A 24,393-nucleotide genomic window follows, 5' to 3' on the forward strand; every position below is an offset into this window, starting at 1 on the left:
CCAAATGCAACAAATAGAACGAACACTTTTTAAGATTAGTATTCTGCTTATGCTGAAGTGCAGTCTGCAGATGGTCCAGTCAAGTCTGGCTTTTGGTGTTGAAGACAACTACCTACAGATCCATGCTGGCTGTAAGCCTCTTCAGCTGCTGAGCAGGGTGCGTTGGGGTGGCCCGGGGACCGCGCTGGGGCTGGAACTGCTGAATGATCCCACACGCCGCTATCCTGGGGCTGCTGGCGGCTGCTTGTGGCTTGTTTCCATGTGTGAGCACCTCCATGCACATTCTACTCTTGTCCACTGTGCATGTTCCCCCTGTCCAGCTGGTTACGTATCTGCCCCTCTCCTTGACATAGGTGTCTGCTCTCAATGATTTTATGGGAATGAAGGGGAGATGCCTGCAGCTTTGTTACATGTATGCAGTATCAGCTGCTGGTTTTAAAAGCTGTGGGGGAAGGAAATAGAGTTGTTACTTGAGCACCTAATTTCCCTGGTCTGTTGTTGGCTGGGCTTTCTGGCAAAACTCTTTCCTATAATTTGCCTCTTTTGCTCATCCATTGCCTTACGAAAAATATAATTCTACTGCAGAAGCTAGCTCAAAGAGAAAATAGGAGCATATGTTGGCTGAACTGTAGTTTCCCTGAGACACCACAGCAACAATTCCAAATTTAATATGTCCTAGGTCTTTTTTTTTTTTTTTTTTTTTTTTTTTTTTTTTGGCAAAACTTGCATTTTGTTTTAGTTTTGATGCAGAAGACATGGAAAAGCTATGTGGAATTATTTATGTGGGATTGGATGAGTTATGGGGTAGGCTATAGTTATGGCTTGCTGATTGTAGAGAGTTTGTCTAGACAACATTCTTTTCTTTTCATTTTTAATGTATGATTTTTTTGTATTTTATTTATAATACAGCTGTACTCATGAATTTTTCTTTTTATGCTGTAAATATTTTGAATATTTATTTTGAAGTCAATTTTGTAGCATCATATTGTGCCTGTGTGTTTTATCCAAATATAATTTCTGTGTGGTATGATCATGTTTTACTGTAATTGGCCCATTGTTATTTTGTATACCCAACCGTACAGTAGCAGATTTAATTAGAACTACTCATACTGACACCTTTTACTTAAATGAGAATAGTCATTTCTAGAGAAAGATAGATTTACAGTTCAGCATACACATCACTAATTTATATTTCTAGCAATTCCGGTACACAGATAATCTCACCAAAGTTAGATTGAAATAAAAATAAAGATGTCCAACAAAAGTGGAATGAATGCTTTCATATAGCCATAGCTACTCAATTAAAATATTTGAAAATATGTAGACACGAATAAGCTTTTGAATTACTTTTCCTTTTGGAAGACAGCTTTTTGTTCTTTCATTCATTCTTTCTCATTTTTACTCCAGTTATGCTGTCATTATACAGGAAGTTAGGGTTTGTTAAATGTGATTTTATTTTTTTTCCACCATAGTTAAAAAAGACTGGGTTTGTCTTAACTTTTGGCTTAACTTTGATAGCCTAGGTTTATGGTACTTGTAGACAACCACAGGAATAGCATAACTATCATCTGTCCTGTTCAAAAATGTATTCTGTTTTAGTATGTGTGAACTGTTGCATGTATGTGTGTGGCTAAGTTTATATTCTTGTAACAAAGGGTAATTTTGACTGTGGATAAAGTGGTAAGAACCTTCCTCTGAGCTTGGGGAGAAGAAAATATAGTATTGAATTACTTGTTTTACTTTCTGTGGTGACATGTTACATCCGGCTGCCTTAAGAAAAAGTCTTTGATGTCCGTCGGTCAAAACATTATTGTTTCATGCTTTTTCTTGAACGATTTGATTGTTCATTGGACCTTTACTTGATAACCCTGTGCAAGGTTAATGGCTTTATATAGAAGTTCCTGAAGAAACTCTGAATGTAAACCTTCAACAGTGATGTAACGTATTTATTTTCATATGTTTGATTTTTACCATGAAGTACTGATTCTTTTCAAAGAGCCCTATACTATTTTGCTTAATATTTTTAAACACTAGAATATAGATTGTAATATTAATTTGTTATTTGAATTTGTTATTTTACATAATTATTGTTGATATTAAAAACATGTAGAATTTGTGTGTATGCCTCAATTAAAATAATTTAATGTTAATATTTTTCTGTTGGACAATTTTTAGACTTATGAAGCTGTTGGAATAACTTTTGCAGATATTTTATAACTGTCACAACAAAAGAAATCAGATTTGGTTGTGAATGACATCTACCAAGACTGTTTTTAAGATAAGCTTGAGACTCTCTGCCAGGATGGTAGTTGGGGGTGTACTGTTTTATTAGTATATATCTTTGCTTTTTGGTACTGTGTCCTTCTGACTTTTTCCCTTTGTATTTTATATGGTTCCTAAATATGGAATCAATCAGTCCTCATTGTGCTCATGTTATTCTTGAGACTTTTTTTTTTTTTTTTTTTTTTTTTTTTTTTTTTTGTGAGCTGAGGTGGCAGTTGAAAGCTGAACTTTCCTGTATTGTTTCAGTATATTTGGATCAGCTGAGGGTCAAGGTCAGCTCTCAATCTTTTGTATAAATGAACCCCGCTATGTGAATTTATTATAATTCATTCTCTTCAGATTACTCAATGTCCAGTTAAGGTAAATGTTGCTCATGTTTCTATATTTGCTATATAAAATGATGTCTGTCTTTGTAGCATTTTTGCAGTTGAAAAGGTAATATTAATTTAAAATAAATGGTCTTTTTATTATTAACTACATATGCAAAAAAAAAAAAAAGGAACATCTGCCTTCCAAATGTTGTTCAATGATAGTAATTAAAAGGTTAAATAAAAGCTGAGGCAAGCTTTGAATTTTGAAGCATTTGCAACAGCTAGTAATATGACTTACTGCAGACATTTTTGTCAAAGTTGAAAAAGTTAGAGCTAATTAATTTCTTGGGAGACATATGATGAAATTGTAGGTGTGATAACATATTTGAGTAACATATGGTCGTTATGGGGCACCTTTCTAATGACTGAGCACCAAGTTAAATATAGACTTCCCAGTTTTTCACTTCTTCTATTAGTGGTTCTTTGTTACTACAGTTTAAACTCCTCTTATTTTCCATTGTGTGTGAAATAAGATTTTCTTATATAAGTAATTTTAAAAATATTACTACCACAGTGCTGTGCTTAGGTAAAATTGAGTCCTCTGGGGCAGACATTTAATATCCTTTTCTCATAGCCTTCTGATTTTAATAACATTAATTGAGATTATGTGCATTTTGACCTTTATTTTGTGAAACATGAAACTTGCTGCTGAATGTTTTTGTGTGTGTGCTTGAAAGTAGGAGTGAGAACGTTTTTGGAAGATTGGTAGAAAATGCACATTGCTCCACCCAAAATATAATATATTGAAAGTTTCTTTAATAAGATATTATAATTTATTATGTCATGAAAAGGAGAACAGAAGTATTTTTGGAATGATTTCTCGGTCTACAAGTCATAGTGAACTGTTCTGTATAATGTTTTTTGAGAGGTGGTTCTGCCATTCCCCAGGAAGCTGTATATAAAGATTGTATTAGAATGAATAAATGATTTATTTTGTATGAAAAGTAACTGGACGTTTTACCTAATTTTAAATTTCACTGAACTATTTTTATAACTTAAAACAAATGCAAAAAAAAATATTATTTAGTGTCAACAAGTGGAATGAGCAACCCAATGTATAGTTTAGTGATAGTAATGCACAAACAAGAAAGGAAATAAAAATGTTTCATTGCAATGGAGAATGAAGTGGAAGGAGAAAGGTGCTTTTTCTGGTGGTAGTCTCTACCAAGAAGGTAAAGGAAGCTTAAGAAAGCTGCTTTTGTTGGGGGCAGAAAGTAAAGGATCCATGTTAAACGGGGATAGGATTTATATTCTGAATTGAAGAAGCTTTTTTTGTTGTTGTTTTTGTTCATTTGTTTTGCAAGTCATGCTTTTGTCTGTATTACAGTATCAAATGAAATTGAAGATGTGGGTTTTTTATTGCTATAAAATTGTTGATGAATTCATTTAGTTCTAAAGGAACTCTTCCTCACCAATTTTGCATTGCCAGAGATCACAGACTGCTGGATTATCACAGGATCTGAATTCAAAGTAGCTGCAACTTCACTTTTGAAGCCTTGTCATAGAGCCTGTATTTGTGGCTACAGAATGAAGAAGGGGTCTTAACTATTGCGAGAAGCACGGTGAAAGTTACTGCTTGAATGTGGCCATCCTGTTCTGACAGGAGAGTGAAATCTGTGCTGATCCTTGGAAAGAGAGAGAAAGAAAAACTCATGTTGCTTGGAAGGAAGGACGAAATGAAGAACTGTGTCTTGGCAGCTATGGAATTAGTGGGGAAAAAAACATCCTGAGAAGGATAAGACTGGGAGTGTCTTTTTCTCTTAGCCAAGATGTCTATTGCTACATACATATACAATGTTATTTGGATTTTTTCTTGCATGTTTACATTTCTTTTTTCTTTTAGGTAATTTTTGCCAAAAGGGAACTTTAATATGTTTCTTGACTCTTTTTGTGCAAGGTGCTCAGATGACATTTTTGGTTTTCCAGAATCTGTGGCAGGCTTTTGGCTAGAGAAGAGAACCAAACTATGATTCCTTCCCATGGAATTGCGTGGGACTTAAAACATTTACTAAGAATTACTCATGAAAATATTTTTAATGGATATAGTAAACTTCTTCTAAAGTTATGTCTCTCACAGCTGGCCTTCCCCCAAGGCCCTCCGGCTGAACAAAATATTTATTTACTTAAATATTTAGTTCTGTATATCACTGGAGTATTAAGAGCACAGATGGAAATAAGTGGAAGCAGTTTAAAGTCTAGAATCACTTTTACTTGATTTAACATTTGAAGATTTTGTTTTTTGTTAATCTAGAAAGATTTCTGTAGTCTTTAATTGATAATTTTGTCTAAAAGATACGAACTTTTTCAGTAAGTTACTCTTTCAGGAGCAGGAGGTGATTACCTGCTGACAATACGCATAGAGGAATGTGGCTGGGGAGGAAGATTTGAGGCAGATATGTTCTGTTTGATAAGACTGATTGGATGTATATATGTGGTTTTATATTTTTATTTTAGCCTTTTTGCCTACAAATAGGTATGTTTAATTTCTGGAATATTTGCACCTAAAATCAGCAATAGTATACTCACTATGTGTAAATTGTGGTGCCAGATGTGAGGAGGTCATCACTCCAGCCATTCACGGATCTCGTTAGTTATTGTTAAAAATTGCTTAAGCCCTGAAGGGACTAGTGATCAGGAAGGAGGGTGTATGTTAAAAATCTAATTAAAAAAATAAGAAAAAAGCATCTTGTGGCACATGATGAACTCTCACATCTAAGCATTTTTGGATGCTTTCATAGCCATCTGTAGAGGGTGGATCATTGATTATGCATCAGCCAGATAAAAGAAATCATTCTGATACATTTCTTTCTTCACCAGATAATGTTTTACTGCAAAATAGTATGGTATCTTGATCAAATGATAAAAACAATTTTTAAGGGGTGGTAATAAAAGCATACTGTACAGAGAACACAAAGGATATGCTACAATAAAAGATTGAGTTTATCTTGGTGGTTTTTGATAGCTGTATAAATCAAAGGAGGGAGGAGAACCTTGATGAATCACATTTAAAATCAGTCACCACCAGGACCCCCCACTTCCCTCTATAGGTGCAGTTTTGCTACAGCCTTGAGTTGGAACACTGCAAAAATAATAGTGATAAAACAGTGGTTTCTACTTACAACTTTGAATGTTCAGGATTGCATTAATGAATCTTCATATGTTAGAGAGCTAATGAAAAAAGATCAGTCGTTACACAAAATCAGTTATATACAAATTTACCACCTGCATTTCTTTAAGATGAAGGATACTGTACTAAGAATGTACCTCAGACCAGTTAGATTCTATAATAAACAGAGTGTGCAGTAGTTTACAAAAAGAGACATGAAAGGAAGATCCCCATAGTTTTCATATGTGAGACTGATGTGATTTAGAATAAATTCCTGTTCTGTTGCTGATCACTTTGTTAGAGGTGTTAGATCACAGCATAAACTTTGTTTGCCTGATATGAGTCCCGTAATGATTTTCTAAGGAACAGCAGATAGCAAGAAAGCATTATTTTTTGTATTCATTTGTTTGTTTTCTCTTTAAATCAGTCTTTCAGTTTTCAGTATTGAAATAATTCCAAACATTCAAATGTTAAAGTATCACATTTGGCATATGACATTTCTCATTGAGGAACAGATCTGTGTTTATCGCTTTTCTGTGGTTTGGGGTTTTTCTTGGGGCTGGGGGTGGAATGTGATAAATGTTTGCAAGTTCTCTATTGCACTTCTATAAAATTTAAAGGAATTTTTATATTCCAATGCTTTGCTACGTGTGGGAAAAATAAGGAGTTGCAGGAAATAAGAAAGGGAAATTGCCCATTTTCCTTGCAGGTTTACCTCAGCAGTTCAACACTGAAAGACACTCTCATGTATTTTAGGTGATGTATGAGCTGGAGCAATTTCTATTGTTTCACAATTCTCAGTTATTTGTCACTGTCAGTGAATACTCTTCTATTGCCATTTGTTGTTGATTTTGTTTGTTTGTTTGCTTATTTTCCTCCCTGAGAGATCTCTAGATGCAGAAATGCAAGAAAAACACGATACAGCAACAGTTACTCTTTGAAACAGAAACATGAATTAACTAGTACATTAATAATGTAATATGGAAAATTTGCTGACAAATACATAGATATAAAATTAAGAGTATTTAACATGCATTCAAGGTAGGCTTTTTAATACATAACTGCATGTAAAGATTCTTAAATTCAGAGCATCTGCTGGAGAATTTGAACAGAGAATATGAAATGGAGTTGGGGACAACCTCTAAGTAAAGAGAAAATATTGAGTAGCTTTTTGCTTAGTGACAGAAGCAGAGTCACCATGCTAACATATATATGTACCTGAAACAAAGCTTGCATAGTCAGCTTTAGTTTTAATATTTTTAAAACTTTGAGTCCTTCAGTTTGTAATGAGTCAGCCTTTTAAAGGAGTTTGCTTTGGATGTGATTTCCTATTTAAAAGCAAACTGAAAAGTAATTATATCACTTGAGTTACAGCATCTCTCAGTTTGGGTTAGAACAGACATTTGCACTTGAAATATTTAATTGGTAGCTGTAACAAGCTCTTATCTGTAATGACAACTAGCTACTAGAAGCGGTTCAACACAACTTCCAGCGGTTTTCACAGCTATTTGCTGACAGAAGAACGCAACAATTCAGGACCCCTAAGTTCAGCTCTTTTGGGGAAATGTGCTTTCTGACCTTGCCATTCACTTGTCTTTCCCCTGCTACTTAATCCTGCATTCCCTTTCCTTTTGTATTCATGCTCTCCTCTTGGCTACCCTGCTGCTATTCCTTTGCTCTCACACCCTCCAGCACTGGCCCTCTTCTTTCTCTTTGTTTTCTCAGACTATGGGGGTGCCAGCTCCTGCTTCTTTATTTCTGTAATCAGTTTGAATTTCACTCAACTCTCTATGCTTTCTGGCCAACCACTCGCCCCCTCTGCCCATCTTCTGCGTTTTATCTCCTCCTGTCCCATTACCTTCAGAGTTCTGCAATGCATTTATCCCAACTTAAATTAGTCCTTTTGGACTGCTTCCTTAATCTTTATGCTACCTGGACATCATTAAATGTAATGTTTGGACTGCAAAAAAAAAGAGTGTCTGTGCTCTCATTTAGCTGCCTGGCACTGTTTCAGAAAATTGATTGTCAGAAGGAGCAATTGCAGGAAATGACCTGGTCAGTCCCTGCATCAGGGGAGAGAAAATGGTCTGCGTAACAAGCCTTTGGAGAATAGGGCTGCCAGACTCAACAAGTCTATTTTAGCAGGTGTGAAGCATTTTACTTATTTATTTATTTTTAAAAACTCATCACATTTGGGTGGCTCTTCTTGGAGACATCTTTGGCATCAGGTAAATCCCATGCCAAATTCCAAGTTCTAAGTCAACTTTCAAAGCCTAGTTACTAGTGCTTCTCAACAGAAGGATTACCGTGATGTTTTTGTACAACAGGACAGCATCCCCTAATTCCCTGAGAAATAACTGGCTTGCTTCAACTTGTTTTAATTTGTAGTCAACTTCTGCTAAATCAGTGGACAGGCCACCTCCAGGTAAAATGGGAACTGGGTCAGGCAGCTGAGGTTCCTCCTGTTCAGGTAGGTGGTGACAGCCATGTGTCTATTTTTGCTTTTTCATGCTTTGAATATGTTGATGTTGCTCTTTAGCACTCCTGGACTTTCTTCCAGAAAATGATGGTTGTTACACCGATAAGGAGGAAGGTAGAGAGTTTGAACAGTGTTGACATATTCTTCCTTGAAACACTTTAAATGAATTGATTTGCATAATGAGGAAAAACAATTTCAAAATGCAGATACAAGACTTATGATTTAAGTGTATGTAATCTAAATATGAATATTCTGTTTATTTGACAAACGTACTATAGCTAATCCAATGCAGTGTTTGAAGAGCTTTTAAAATGTGGATGTGTTTAAATAAGAAAAGGAAAACAGATATATTTGTGTGTGTGTGTAATTTTGTATTTGGAACAAAATAAACTGAATTTTGATAAATCAAAGTCTTAAAATTGTTTAACATTTATAATTTTGGAAAATTATTTCTAAGGTTAATTTGGCAAAAATAACAGATAGTGGTTGCTGGATGTGGATGCCCACATTTTGTAGGTCTGTCAAAATAACATGTGAGGTATGCCAGTTAGTTTCATAGTGTTTTCAGCACACAGGGGAGCAGGAGGATGTCCAGCATCCCAGCAGCTTGCTTATCACCCTTGAAGTCTGCAGTCTGAATGACCAGATAATGATGTTTACAGTGGATGTCACTTAGCAATTTTCATTACACAAGTATAATAAGAAGAGTGCTTGTACACTTGATGGCTAGTAAGATTCTGTAGGTATATGGTGGCAGAATTGTTACTTTTTTTTTCAACTCATTCTATTAATGTAAGAAGACTATGAGAGTGTGAAGTTCAAAAAAAAAACAACAAACAAACAAACAAACAAAAACACAACAAATTCAGGCTGGTGGGTTTGTAAGGAGATGGCTTGAAATGAATATATATACTTGCTTAGTGAGTGTGCTTATTGGGAAGTACTAATTAGCATGGTTATTTAGTCACTTTGATCCTGATGGAACCCTGCTTTTGTTCAAAAATGTTTTGTTGCCTCATATCTCAAACCTGCTTCTTTCAATCTTTTTTTTTTCCTTTTAAAATCCATGAAAAAAGTTTTTTCCCACCACTCTCAATGTTCCACTGCAAATACATGTTTAGATGTAAAATGTGGCTTAATAGTCTCTTTCATATTCTTTTACTGGATTCTTTAACATCTATAAAACGATCAGTTCTGTTTCCTTTTAGTTATTTTAATGATTCTGTACTTCAAAGTTAAGATTATCAATGTCCTGCTCCCTTGGGATCAGCCCTTGGTTTTAAGGGAGTTTCTCAAATAATGATGCCTCTGTTTAGGAAGATGAAGCTGAGAGTTATGAAAATGGAACATGACCTAGAAATCTAGAATGGTCATTATATTACTAATTTTAACTGTGCTCATAGTTGTTTATAGAGATGATGATATTTATACTGCAACTCTATGGATAGTGAATTAGTCATCAATAAAATGAAACTGCAGAGGTTCTTTTTCAATGCTAAATGTATCAGTGTTTTCTTTCCTCTCTCTCCCCGCCTCCCTATATATTACCTGTTTCGCAAGGATACTCTTAAATTGGTCAGATAATGAAATTCATCTCATCTGTAGATTTTACTTTCTGCTGTGTACAAGAGTATGTGGTCTCAGTGTAACTACCTGTTTGATGCAACAAATATGGAATTTGGACACCTGATTTAATTTGAAAATTGCATGTCAAAGCAAATATGGCTTGAGTGTGGCCAGCTCTCACTAAAACAATATGCAAGAGCTAGGATTGACATGAGAAAAAAATCTTCATCTATCTATCTCTGTTTCTGAAATTCCTTGAAATACACAGTGCTCATGGTTATAGCACCTGTATCCAAAAGTGTCTGAAACATTGTAGTTCTAATTTTTGAGACCTTGCTTCTGTGTCCCAGGTTTTAGAGATGTTCATGTAGGCAGAGATCAGAATTTGAGAGAGACTTGAGAAAGAGATATAAATATGACAAAACTATCAAATTTTTGGAAAGAAATTACACTTCAGAAATCAGAGTTGACCTCTTGGATGCCTAAGACTCTCTACAATGTTTTAATACTGAACAGAAGACCCTGCCTAGAAGAATCATTCAGGAGAAGGCACTTGGAAGCAAACATAAACCATTTAACAAAATCCATTTCCAGACTAAATCTTGAGATAGCCAAAGTCCTGGAACACATGCATGACAGAGCTGATTCAGGAGCTTATTATCAATTCAATTTGGCTATACCTATGTAATGAACCTGTAGGTTAAGAAGGAAGTAAGAATAGTACCAGTGACTAGTCTGATTCATAACCTGTGTAGGTGACGTTTTATACCTTCCCTTTTGCTCATACATATGTCATACATTGTGGCCAAGATTTTATCTTTATCTTTCCCTACTTTTTTTTTTTTTTTTTTTTTTTAAAATCATGAAGTGGACTTCTTTCATGTTGGAAGAAAATGTGGCATGTTGGCTTTTAAATTCTAAAGATTATAAGTCTCTTTAGTTTGTAGGCTTGAATGGGTTTGGGTTTGATTGTTTTTTAGAGAGAATTCTTAAAATTCTTGAAAATACAGTAGATCTGCACTTTCACAAAGTGAGTGAAAGGAGATTGGAGTTTAAGAATAGAACTTCATTTACAGGATGTTACAAACTGGAGAACTGTGGAGGGAAGAAAAGGAATTTTCAAAAACATATTTTGTTTCTAATTTCCTAAAAGAGTGATTAAGTTCCTTAAATAAAGTCACTTACCTATATCTGACCACATTGCAAACTGCTATTCTGCTGTGGTCAATATATAACTATTCATTGTGATAAGTATCCCAAAATAACTAGAAATCTCTTTGGGAAAGACAAGTAAAATTTACTGCCATTGTGGGACTTTGTCAAACTTGCATGGCCTCTGTATTTCATACATAGCTGATATGTTGCTAGTTGGCATCCTTCTGAAACTGTTGTATGTTCCAGCTGCTGTTGTGTAGTGCTGCGGACAATGATTTGGTCTGCTATGGATATGAAGGTTGTGGCCATGTACTGTGTGTTGTAAGTGCAGTAAGTATATAAAATTGTTACCTTCATGACCACTGTGATGCTGTATGGATTCTGGGAGAGGAGATGAAAGAGGAAAATGGAAATGGACAGTTAATTTTATCATGGTATTCTTCTTAATAGTTTTCACTTAATATATGGCTTTTTCTGATACCAGCTGCAAGTAGGTGGTAAGATAAATTAGTAGTACAGTCCTGGTCTAAGAAACAGAAGCTGACAGACTTTGAAAATCCACTTGTCTGAAACCCATGGGGAATCTACCCCAAGACAAGAGCACCAGGGAACTGAAGTGGTTGTCTCGAACTGTGGAGAAAGCTTTGAATTTATTCTGGGACTGTATTCTAGTGCCTGTCAGCTAGTGGTTTAATCAGTCGACTGTCAGCAAGGAGGTGCACATTGCTATGGTAGGGGTGTCGAGCGTGTGCTTTTCAGCAATGCTGAAAGCATGGCTGAAGACTTTGAATAGTTGGGGTCACAAAGTGATGCAAGGTTTATTGACTTTATTTTTTTTTTTTATGAACTTATTCCTGCTCTTTATAAGGTTGTGAAATTCACTACAAAAGTTTTGGTTTTCCACAGTCACAAAAGACCTTCTTGATCACTTTGGAGGGTCATAATAGATATTCTGGGGATGTCTAATGTCAAAGCTAGAGACTTCCGAGAGTCTAATTTACTGATGTTGAAACCCCTTGCTATGTAGACATTTGTGATGGAAGTACTGGGAGCCTGACTGAGAAGTTGGAAGGCAGATTTGGGAGTATTTTCAGTGGATTTTGTATAAGTATTTTGTAGGAATGTATTTATGTAATGCCCTTACCTGCCAGGAATTCAGGTGAACACGTGGACATTTGAGAAAAATTGATGGATAGTAATAAAAGTAATGGACTGAAAAGAATATGAGATATGCCTTACTAAATTACTTCCTAAAAAGGTACAGCTTATAACCTAGATCTTGTTTAATTATTTTAATGCAGTTCTAAATATACATATATATATATATTTACAAATATCACACAATTTTGTTTTATCATATATGCAGCTGTTATTCCATACTAGTTTTCCATGTTCACAAGGAACATCCAGAATGGATGAATTACTGTAGGTAAAATAAAGTGAAAAGGAAACCTCCCCCTCAAGATCATATGCCCAAAATATATCACCAAAAATTCTTTTTTTAATGTAGCTATACATGGAATAGTTTGCAAGTTCAAAAACGTATTAGCACCCTTTCTCAGTGGGAGATTTAACCTTGCTTTTAGCAAAGCTATTCTCTTAACTGCTTCTTCCTTAGTTTGCGGTTTTGTCTGACAAGTTAATGAGCAACTTTGCAATTTTTTCATTAATTTTTGAACTCTACTGTCAAAAATGGGAATTCCTTCTAGAAATCAGTGGATACATTATAGTTTTCTGTCACGTCATTTCATGTAATTCTGTATAATAAATACCTTCTAATGCAGAATTTTAGTAAACATGCATGAAAACATGTTGTTACCAATTATTTTTGCTGTGTAAACAACAAGTTGTTTCATTGTGTGAAATGTAGTTGCACCATCCTAGAAATCAAGGCATCCATTCCTTTTTGGGTTAATGAGATATCCTCATATCTAAGAATTCAGAGTGTTTGAAGTTAAATTTTCCTTCAAAAAAATTGAAGCTTAAATTTTCAATTACAAATGAAAGGTGGTAAATTTGAAAATAGAAACTTGAATTGTCCAAGTTTTTAGATCAGAAAATTGTTAATACTCGTAGATTTAGCTATAGTATTTATGAAAACGGTGGCATGCGTTGTAGGTCTCATTTTTTTTTTTTCACTGTTTACATCCAAAGCAATAGTAAGAGAATAAGTTAACATTTTGTGCAACTAGCAGATAATTGTCTGTGCCGCCAAAAGTAGAAATGATGTAAAAGATTGGAAGTTACTGCCGCCTCATAACTACTGATGTTGATGGATTATGTACCCATTGCCATCTTAAAAGATCTGTTGTAAGTGTCAAAAAAGAGAATTTCAAGATGTTTATAACAAATCTGGGCAAAGAGATTTTTGAGCACTTTTTGGCCTGCTACACTATTTCTCATGATGTGCAACAAAAAATAGTAGTTTTAAGTGTGCGATACAGGGCTTGATTGAATGGGGACTATAAGGAAAGCTAGGGATTTGAATGGTATAAAGCCAGTACACCAGAGTTAGCACATATTAAGCTGGATACAATCTGTATGATGGTATTAATTGCACTAATCTTCTTGTTGCTTCAATTTTGAGATATGCAAGTTTATTTAATTTTAAGGTACACGTAAATCAGTCTTCATTTCTACCTGTCCACTAGGGGGTTGAATTTCATTGATGATCCTGGGAATTCGAGATAGACCCCAAAACAAGCAGAAACAAAAGATGAAGAATATGTGTTCTTTGCTACGTAAAATAAAATGTAATGACAATTGTGCATTAAACGCTCTTTGCCCAGTGTGGCACTCAAAGGAAAGGACATGTTGTTGGCTGTGTTTCTCAGTCTCTCAAGCTTACAAAAGTAGCCCAGACAGTTTGCTGACCTTAAATAGACCTTTAAGTCTCTGACTTGTCAGACAAGAGGGGCAGTGCTCCTCATTGGCATTCAGATCACAGGCAGCCACTGGGCTCAGTGCATAGCCAAGTACTGCTTTAGGATTTAGACAAAGCCACTCTGGCAAAACATCTCAGTTGTCAGGGTAGCTGGCGGTTTCCTAAAGAACTGTTACATAATGGAGAGACTGAGAAAAGCTTTAGGATGCAAATTTTTTTAAAAGTAAAAATTAAAAAAAAAAAAAAAAAAGTGGCGGTAATTTGTGAAAAGAAACATCCCCCCCACCCCTCTGGATGATCTCATTCGTTGTTTCCTCCTTCTGTTTAACTTCTCAGGGTCATAAATGTAGTTTGCTGTTTAAAACTGTAGTGATGTCACTCCAAAGGTATTTTGTGGAAGAGGGGAAGAGAATTATCTGAAAGTATTTGGGAATCAACACTTAGGGATTTATTAGCTTTACTAGAGGTCAGCTATTTGTATTTCTTCTTTGTATTTATGGTAGTGTAGACTGGGAATTCAGCTGCAGAGTTAATGTTTACATTTGAAACATCGCATGTAACAGAAGTGGATGTTCTGCTTATTGCTTCAACTGCCTCCCAGAGCGAAGCTGTGATCTGAAATCTGGCTGGTCCGTGTCCAGATTTACAACCTGCATGCATCCCTGCGCCGATTCCGGTGCACAATGAGGGGGTTTGACGCTTCCTGGTACGGACTGTTCCCCTCTGGCGGCACCACAGTGACATCATGCTCGGGCAGCAGCGCGCTCAGGGCCGCCTGCAGGCCTCTGCCTCCCTGGGAACTGGATGTGAGAGTGGCAACAGCGTTACGCTGTGTTAGGGTTGTGAAAGTACCATATAAACATAAGGTTAGGTTTGTGAAAGTACCATAAAAACATAGGGGGCTCTACTCTGTTACAATGTGCTAGCACTGCTGTGGATATTTTGGCATAAGCGTTTTTGTTTAGTCAGGCTTAGTTGTAAATGTGTTATATTGCTTTAGTTATAATATGGCCCTGTTTAACAAACCACTTTTGAAAGTGTACTTATTTTAAATATTTGTACAAGTGCTGCTGTCTTGCCCCTTTTAAATACTGTTCCAACAAGTACACGTTGCTTATTTGTCAAGCAGCAAACTGGTGGAGTGCTTTCACCCAGTATGCTGAAGAAGGATTTCAAAGCACATGTATGTTTCCTGTAAGCATATGATCTTGATTTGTTTCTGTAGGAAATTAAGAGGAATGGGTTATGGAGGCATCCAGAGAACACAACTTATCAGCACAAGTTTTTGCAGGAGAGTGTATTCTTTCTAGAAGCTTGGTCTTTGAGGAAGGATGCAATTCTTTTGCCAAAACCCTGTTAGGTGTTTGAGGGGTCCTAATGGAATGCTTATACATCCCCAACTTAATTTCTTACTTAGGAAACCAGGATACTGAATTATGTTTCCTAGGTGTGGTCTATAAGCTAATTTCCCTCATCACAGAAGGTCAATAAATGTAAGGAAAAGATGATGGAAGATCAGTTTGGGAGGTCTGAACCACTGAAGACAGAATCATAACAGCATCAGTAATCGTCCCCCAAACATGTTGGCAGTAGTCCTGACCCAAATCTCCTACAGCTACAAGGGCTTGCCAAAGTAGCCGGCCACTAATCCTGTTCCTCTAGTTGTATTCCATTCAGTTTGTTGTTGGTAGAGTAGTCCTACCTAGTGCCTGGGTGTTTTATTGTCCCCAGTTGCCAAGGTTGTATAAACAGTTTTAACTGCAGGTAGTCATTATTGTATGGGTTTTCGTGCTCTCGAATATTGATTTGAAGGCTACATCCATGTCAGGTTGTTTCTATTGACCATTTTAACTTCTCCTGCTAACTTTGTTCACTGGTAGTCATTTCCAAAACTGGACTGGTGTCTGACTGCTCTCACTAGTGATGCTTGCTCTGTCAGCCGGTCTTTTTGCTACAGCTCTTTGGATCTCCTCTCATAACAGCCCTGGAGTGTTTCAGTTTTGCAGTACATAGTCATGTACACGACCTCTATGAAGTCCTTGTCACAGAAGGGAGACTTTCTGATAGCAGATTTTTCTTTCCTTATCAATTATACCTCTCACTTCTTTGGCTAAAGTTTAGTTGTCAAAGCTTACAGGTTACGTCCACAGCGATGGCCTACATTACTTCATGTGGAGAATACTGAGCACAGTTGGATTGTCCATGCTTTGTTAGTTAGCATACTAATAAGTACCATAATTCTCTGTCATTGCAAGTTAGTTCTTCTTAACAGGAAGGCTTCAAAATAACACTGAAAATACATGCAAGATCTGTGTAGGTGTGATGCTTTGGCCTGTGCTAGCCATTTACCTGTTTACTTCTGATGAATACTAGCTATCAAAGTATTCTTTGGAGTTCTGAAAGGTGGGATTCATCTTCCCGTTCAGACTTCACCCTCTGCTTGCCTACATGAGCATTTGAAAGGAGCAATTAGTTCATCCTAAAGATGACTAAAGTCTTACTGGGGCAGTTAGATCTGACCAACTCAAATACAATGCATTTGTAATTACTATATTTGTTTTGAGGAAAAATATAATCTCAAAACCATAGTCTGGTATGAGACTTGCTTGGAGCACTAGCTCAGGACATCAGCTTGGTACAAAATATTCTGTCCTTTTCATCTGCCTGACTGTCTTTAGGAAGATCTCACCTTTCACTAGAACACATGGAAGAAAAAAAAAAGTGAAATCTAGATGCAGCATTCATGGAAAAATTGTTTTTTGAGAGAAGTGTGTTATGAAAAGCAGTAAATTAGAGGTAACTGTACTGCTGTAAAGCTCAAAAGGGTCTTGTTAAAATTACATTTCTTTCTTCTTTGAAACCCATGGCTGAATAGTATCATTGGTTTTTCTTTGATTCATTTAAACTTGTGATTTCAGAGTGTTTCTTTAGAATTTCATATTGATCTCATATGCATGCTTAAATATATATCCTGTAGTAAAGTGAATGTAAACACATGCATAAAATTTTCAGGATGTTGCTAATTTATACAACTTTAATATCAAACAACGTGCAAATGCTGATAGTGACCTCTACAGAAACTTTCCATTATATACTATTTTTTTTCTCTCTCAGATTTTTACTTGAAACCCAGAAACAGTACACACTTATGTGTGTAAATAGGATACCAGGCTCTTATACCCCTCCTTATGTTTGAATTCAATACAGTTATTTCTCTTAAATTAGTTCCCTTTGTGTCTAGCAGAGAGTCTTAAGCAAACAAACCAAAGTGGATGCGTCTGCATGTATCTTTATGTGTGGTGATGATTACATGAATGAGTAGTAAACACTCTTATAGCTGTATATTTTGCTTAGCATATAGCTTACTTATTTGACAATAACTGAACCATATTCGCACATCTACTTAGAGCAGTTTAAGCAGCCCACAGCTGTTCATTCACCCTTTCCAATCCCTTCGTGTGGTGACAGTAGAAGTTACCATTCCCATTAGAAATTCTGCAACAAATTATTAACTCTTAGCCCTTCATATTTTGAAGTAAAAATGGGCTGTTTTAAATCATTACCTATCTGTTCATGTGCTGAGACAGATTACAATAGATTAGTTAAACTTATATCTGGTTCTCTTTAGAACGGGAGAGAGTGGGCTGCTCACTGCAACCTATGCATATGCATTTCTACAGTATCTTTTGCCCTTCCCAAAGTGTTCATCTAAGCAAGCAGTGTTGGAGCAACATATTAAGGTGGCAGAAAAAAATACCCTGCAATAGAAAGATGTAATTGCTTTCTTTCTTCTGCTCTTGCTCCTTGGATTACCTGAGTGCAGGTCAAAAGAAGGGTTGGTGCTATGGAGTGGTTGCATTTTTTTCGGTGGCTAGCCGTGACTGCATTGTGAAATTTGGTTTGGGATTGAAGTGTTAGAAATAGGAATACAAATCACAAGGATTACTTTAATACAAGACAACATTCTCTGGTGTTCCTTTGCATTTAAATACATAAGCTGTAGATTTAGTGATGTATTGTTTTCATTGGGTGCCATATGAGCTAATGGGCCAATTGCAAGCCACGGTTGTTTTGTTGTCCTCTGGGCTACTCAAAGGATTGTGTGTCTCTGGAAGAACCCCCAAAATCAGTTTTGCCTGGAATTTTCTAGGCATACGATGCTCCCTGCATTTTTGTGGGAGGTCTTGTAATATTACAACTTTTATTAATATATTTACTCATTCTTTTGTTCTCTTAGGGAATAACTGCTTTGAATACTGTGTTGTATGGCTTGGCTGGCCCAACCGAGCTGAAGCTATCATATCATTTCCAGCTGAGCAGACGCTGCTGGAATGAAAACAGTGGACGTTGTAGAAAGATTTATAGAACCCTGTAGATCACCCATTGTGGACATCCCCAAAATAGAACTCTTCTATTACAGATGGAGAAGCATTAGAGGGACCTCAGGTATATTTTGATATTGGTGGAGGATGTCAAATTAATTTGTCAACTGAAGGCTGTCTTCCTGACTTGGAAAGGTGCTACATTCTGATGATGACAGATTTTGCTGCCTGTTTCACACAAGGTGAAAGAGACTCTTTCTTTCAGTTGCCTGTAGCCTGTCCTTATCCTAGTACTGTGTATTTATCATCTTTAGCCCTTCTTCCCAGCTGTGTTCTTACTCCCTGGGCAGTCCCAGTCTTTGCTTGCTAAGCTTTTCATTTGTGAAAAAAAAATCATCCCTCAGCAGATGCTGAATATGGAATTATTCTGTTCAGTCGTTACAATCTGGCAAATCATAGGGTAGGAGAATCAGATTTTAGCTATCTATAGGTGGCACAGCCAAGCTTATGAAATTAGCACATTAGGATTTGACTTTGGAGATGAGGCAACTAGATTTATTCATCGTTCATGTTGATCTCACCTGTAGAAATGTATCACTGTGGCAGAAAATTTGAAACTGCTGAAAACCAAAGGCTGTGCAGATGCCAAGAAAGGCTGAGGCAGGAATGGTCAGATACTTAAATAATTAATTAAATAATAATTATAATACGTAGAGTTGCTTTGTATGTATTTTTTTCTTCATTATAGAGAAGGAAGCACGTGATTTCTCTCCAGATAATTATTTTAAGCGTTTACTTGAAGCATGTTTGAAGGAGTAGCTGTCTACAATCAGGACTTTTCACCACTCCTTGTCTGATAAAACTCGAAGTAAAGTTCTTGTTATTAAAAATAAATCTTGTTAGTTCCTGGGGACATTTCTGTTAAAAAGGGAAATCCTGAACAATGAAGGCTTACTATTTTTATGGTGCTATTTTGGCAGTTGTCCTTGTTTTCCTACTCATGATGAGTGTTACATGAGTGACCTGACATTTGTAGGACTGCTAAGTTATTTTATGCAAACATCATCTTATAACTGGTGGCACTTTAATGATAAGTATGAACTTATCATAGTTTATGCTGAACTGAAAGGATAGTAAACTTTAAACAAGAGGCTAGAACCTCAGTTTCACTTGAGCTTGCAGATTGCGACCAACACAATACTGAACAGGTACAGGAAAAAAAAAACCCAAGTGTAGGAAAACAGCTAATTATAGTAATTGCAGCTGGTTTCAAAGTACTTCTAACAGTTTGTGCATAATGCTTACTTGAAAGCATCAAATGGGCGCTAGTTGTGAAATAGAACACCTGTTTGTTGTTGAGCATGTGTTTATGCAGATGATTTTTGTTGTCAAAGCACCTTGATGTAGAGTAGTCCTGTTTACATTTACATTCTCCCCAAAGGATTAACAGTGTTCTCTCAATAAATTTGCAGTCTATTCTCCTCTCAAAGGCTGCTGTTTGGAGGGTGGTGTGAACGAGGCAACAAGTGCTTGCTAATCACTTGAATATACATAATTAGCGACAGTCTGGTGCACTGGAGTCTTTGTACAACCATAACAATACTGATTGGCAGCAGCAGATAACAATAGTTGTGGCAAGGTGCTATTTGTTGAATATTTGAAGGTGTTTTTCTTTTATTTTTGCAGTGGGCATTTTGAGTTAATTATGCCATTATTCTGGAACACTCTTACCGTGATGTTTTCATGTCAGAGTTAAAGATCGGTCATGAGGCCTCTTGTACACAAAGGAGTAAGACTTCTAGTAAATACTTTGCTTCATTTGAGACTGGACTGGGTTCTTTGCTTCTTCTTTCATATTTTTTTGACGCTTAGCTGGATTCCCTCTTTTTCTTTCATATTCCTGTACAACTCACTTTCTACCTAGAGTCAGACTGGAAGGTATGTCTAAAAATTTAGGAGATGAAGGTATGTGATGATACTCGTATTTTGCAGCGATCGGTGTTACATCTGTCTCTTTGACAGGTTCAGTACTTCAGAAAACAAATACGAAATCATAATGATAACATTTAGAGATTACAGACTAATATAATAAATAACACCGAGAAAGTTATCTGGATTTCTTTTCATGTATTTTTTGTTCAAACAAAATGTGTTTTAATAGGGTAAAATGCTTGACATCGATTTAACAGAAAGGAAAATACTAGAATAAGTAGACTATGAATATCTAGAAAATAATGAGGTGAGTCACTGTGGATTTGGCAAGGTTAAATTGCATCAAACTAATCAAATTTCCTTTTACTGACAAGGTAGCAATCTTTGTGTATAGGAGAGAAGCTTGGGATGTTGTATCTTGGAATTAGTTATGCTTTTGATATCAGTGAATAACATTTTCATAAGGAAACGAGATGCAGCGATTAAATGAAATAACTGTGAGCTTTGTTTCTAGCAGCAAAAACGGTTAAAAAACCACACAACTGTGCTGAGCATTTATTAAATGTTCTCTATCAAAATGGAAGTAAATGTGGAATAGAAATCTGTTAGGCTCTGTCATGCATTCTGCCTAGGCAGTACTTCCATTGCTGAGGTGCTTAATGAAGAAGAGAATGGTTATTAATGTCTTCAGGTGCCTCCAAGGTAAAAGGGACTGCAGGTGTGTTGGATGATAGGATTGGAACTGAGAACATCAGTAATATCGAGACGTGGTTATGAGGAGCTAGAAGCTATTCAGGGGAGCAAGCTTGACACAAACACTAGAATGATCAACTTTACAAAAAAACAGACGGAGAACAAGTGCTTAGGTAAGTAACTCTTCAGAAAGAAGAGGTACCAGTAGGTACCAGAGATCCAGTAGATATCCAGATCAGAGTCTGGATAATAATTATATCTTAGTGTTCTGAAGAAGGCAAATGCAGGCGTACATAAACAGTTTCAGAGCCTGTGAGAAACATCTTTCTGCTCCACTGAGCACTTTAATTCTCAGTTGTCAACTGTCCCATTTCTGGGTGCTGCAGTTCAAAATCATAAAGACTTTAACAGAGACCAGCAATGAGAGTTATCAGCATTTTATGAGCATAGGTTGAATGAATTTTAATTACTGAAGCTAAATGAAAAAGAGGAAATCACATCTTTTCTTCATGTTACACCAGAGAGTAAAAATAAAATAAGAAATGGTGAAACTATATCTAAGTCACACCAGTGGCCCATCTAGCCCAGTAATCTGCAGCAAAGGAGATGCTGTTCAAGGAGAGCCTGCAAACTTGAACGTGTTCTTGCCATTCATTCCCCTTGCATTCTCCCAGTGTCCAGAACTGTTGTATTACTAATGTACATCCCTGTGTCATCTGTGTAGTATCCATGTATGCACCTGTTGTTGTCCATGAATTTAAACTTTTTGAACATCCCAATGCAGTCTGGCTCTGCAGCTTCCTGTGGCAGTAGGTTTCAGATGTACATTAAAAAATAATGGCTTCCATAAAAGGTTTTCTTTGACATTTTCAATGTATCTCCTGGTAGCTTTGCCAGGTGCCCTACTTCTTGTATTGTGGTATTGGGTGAATGACAACTCTGCACTTATTTATGGCCTTTTGATTTTGTAAATGTCAGCCATAACCCCTCAAACATCTCCTCTCTGAACCAAGAAGTCCCTGCTTCTTAATCCTCTCTTAGAAAAGGCAGCTGCTCCATCCCTTGGATCCTTTTGGTTGCCCTTCTCTATTTTTTTTTTTTTTTTTTTCTGTAATTGCACTACATCCTTCGTGAGATGTGGAGACCAGACTGTGCAGGTTAATGAAGATGTGGGCACAGCAGTGTTTTTCTCATCCTTTCTCTTCACAGTATCCTTTTTGAAATGCCCAACATTTTGTCTGCTTTTTTTTTTTTTTGCTGCTGTACATGAACTTACAATTTCATAAAGCTGTCAGCAGTGACTCTAGGACTCTCCTAAACTGTAATTCCTCATTTTAAGATAAATGTTGTGAGGCATGGTTTAGATTATTTTTTTTTATATATACATTACCCCACATTTTATACCTGCTGTTCATTTTTACCTTTGCCAACTCAATTTTGTGAGGTCTTTCTCTTTCTCTTTCTCTCTCTTTCTTTTTTTCATGCCATTGACATGACATTTGAATGTCTATTACAGCATGATGTTACCTGTACACTTTAAGATTTCATGTATCATACCAATGTCCATTGATTAAGATGTTGAATAAAAATGATCCCAGCATGGATCCCTGTGGGACCTCCTGTCTGTCTTTCTCATGCTAAAAAGTGGCCGTTAAGCCTTATGTTTTGTTTCCTGTTCCTTAGCCAATTTGCAGACTGTATAAAAAATTGGTTTAAGAATTAAAAGGGTTAAGAATTAAAAGGTTGTGTTGGTGGTAGCACAAATACAGAATTCGAGAGAGAGAGAGAGGAAAAGTATCATTTAAGCCACTGTTCATTCTCCTTCTTGAATGAAGGCAGAGGTATTACTGTTTCTGCACTTTCTTACCATAAGGAGCAAACGTGTAAAGAATGTAACTGGGCAGTATGATCATCCTTTTGCAAACAGAGGCCACAGCAAGAAGGTATGTCTTGTTCTTTGGTGCGTGTGCAATTAATAAATAGTCATGCAGCCATCCAACAGCATTTAAACAGATGCCTAATGTGCCAGAGAGAGGGGGAAAATTTTAGAACAGTATCCAGAGGTTATTTTCTTTCTACTCTTCATCGTATCTAGCAGTATGCTGCTAATGAATGAAGGAGGAGGTTGAGCTAAACCCTGTCTGGAATGCATGCCTGTGGCCACTTCATGCTGATTCTAGCAAGAACATGACTTCCAGGCTGATGGGGTCAGTGATATGATTTGATGGGACACTGTCCTATTCCTGCTCTCACCTCCCCATTTGACATCCTCCTCCCCTTCTCCTCCCCCCCCCCCCCTTTTTTTTTTTTAATTCCTGTTGTACAAGTGAGCTGCACAACTGGTGTATCAAATCAGTAAAACCAATGGACTGCATGATCCGAAGGGTGAGGAAGAAAAAACCAAACCCTACAAAAACAGCATCTGCACTTCTCTGAGGTGTATGGTTGGAACTGGAGGAATCTGCAAACAGACTTATTTCAAGAGAATGAGAGCTTCTAGGGGTCCAGAGTGTTTCTATACTTTACTCATTCTTGATCACTTGGTCCGACCTCATTCTGCTCCGTACAGAGATAAAAAGTACATCAGAGAATAGCCAGATCTCTGGGAAATGGCCCTCCCCTTAATCATCTCAGATTGTCTGGAGAGGGCTTGCTGTCTGTAACCAATAATCATGTCACTGAATTTCAGTCATTCCCTATCAAACATGTGATCTGTTGGTACAAGATCAAGCTGTCACTGAAAACTAAATAGTCTTGGTATAAAATTTAACTGAATTAAAGTGTAGGCAGTCAGAAGACAAGCTTTTGTTGAAACTGTTTCAGCTGTGCTGCTGCTACTTGCTATTCTTACATGCACATTTGATAAACAAAAAAATGGAAGACATTTAGGACAGAGGAGATGAAAAATTTGTCTGTTTCACTGATGGTGAGCTCAAATTCCCTGGGGATCTTAGCACAGAAAAATGCATCAGCATCATAACGGGCACTCATCTGCAGCACGACCCCCAGAAGACAAAGCAACGTTTTACCTCTTGGGATTAACAAACATGTGTGAGCTTTAGTACGGTTGTTTGGTAGTCAGGTGATAGACTGCCCATATGTCCTCATACCTAATTCTGGTATTAGATTTGTTTCTCTTTGAAATACTAGATAGAAGCATAGATTTATTCCATCATAATTTATTCCAGTTCTTAACTCATAAATACGAAATTTTAAAAGATGTTTTAAGAAGTTCTGTATCTAAATCTCTTTTTCTCACTTTGCAAGCTTTTCTTGGCAAGGCTTTTTCTTCATTTGATGTAGTTTACTGGGGTCATACAGAAATGCTTATAGAATATAGGTGGCTTGTATCAAATGGATCTTACTATTTCTGTGCTCTACATACCAAGGTGAATGTTTATGAGTTCTTCAGGCACCTGCACAGTTGGAATCCATTCCCAAAGGGCAGCAGGGCACTTCTGGTGGTGCCACGTTTTCCAGCTGCACAGGGAAAAGGGAGAGAAGCAAGTTTTTTCAGACGCCTAAAATCTTCATCTAAGTGAACAAATATCCCTATCTCTTTAAAACTCTGACTCTAAATTTTTTTCTGGGGGTTTGGACTG

General features: G+C 36.6%; 1 protein-coding gene across 1 annotated transcript in view; it reads left to right on the forward strand.

Annotated features, from left to right (window-relative positions):
• The window catches only part of AKT3 (AKT serine/threonine kinase 3), a 151,596-nt gene that overhangs the window by 37,900 nt on the left and 89,303 nt on the right, over positions 1–24,393 (forward strand). The gene's annotated exons all lie outside the window — the stretch shown is intronic.

Source organism: Oxyura jamaicensis, chromosome 3 (genome assembly GCF_011077185.1).
Source record: "Oxyura jamaicensis isolate SHBP4307 breed ruddy duck chromosome 3, BPBGC_Ojam_1.0, whole genome shotgun sequence".
Taxonomy (NCBI): domain Eukaryota; kingdom Metazoa; phylum Chordata; class Aves; order Anseriformes; family Anatidae; genus Oxyura; species Oxyura jamaicensis.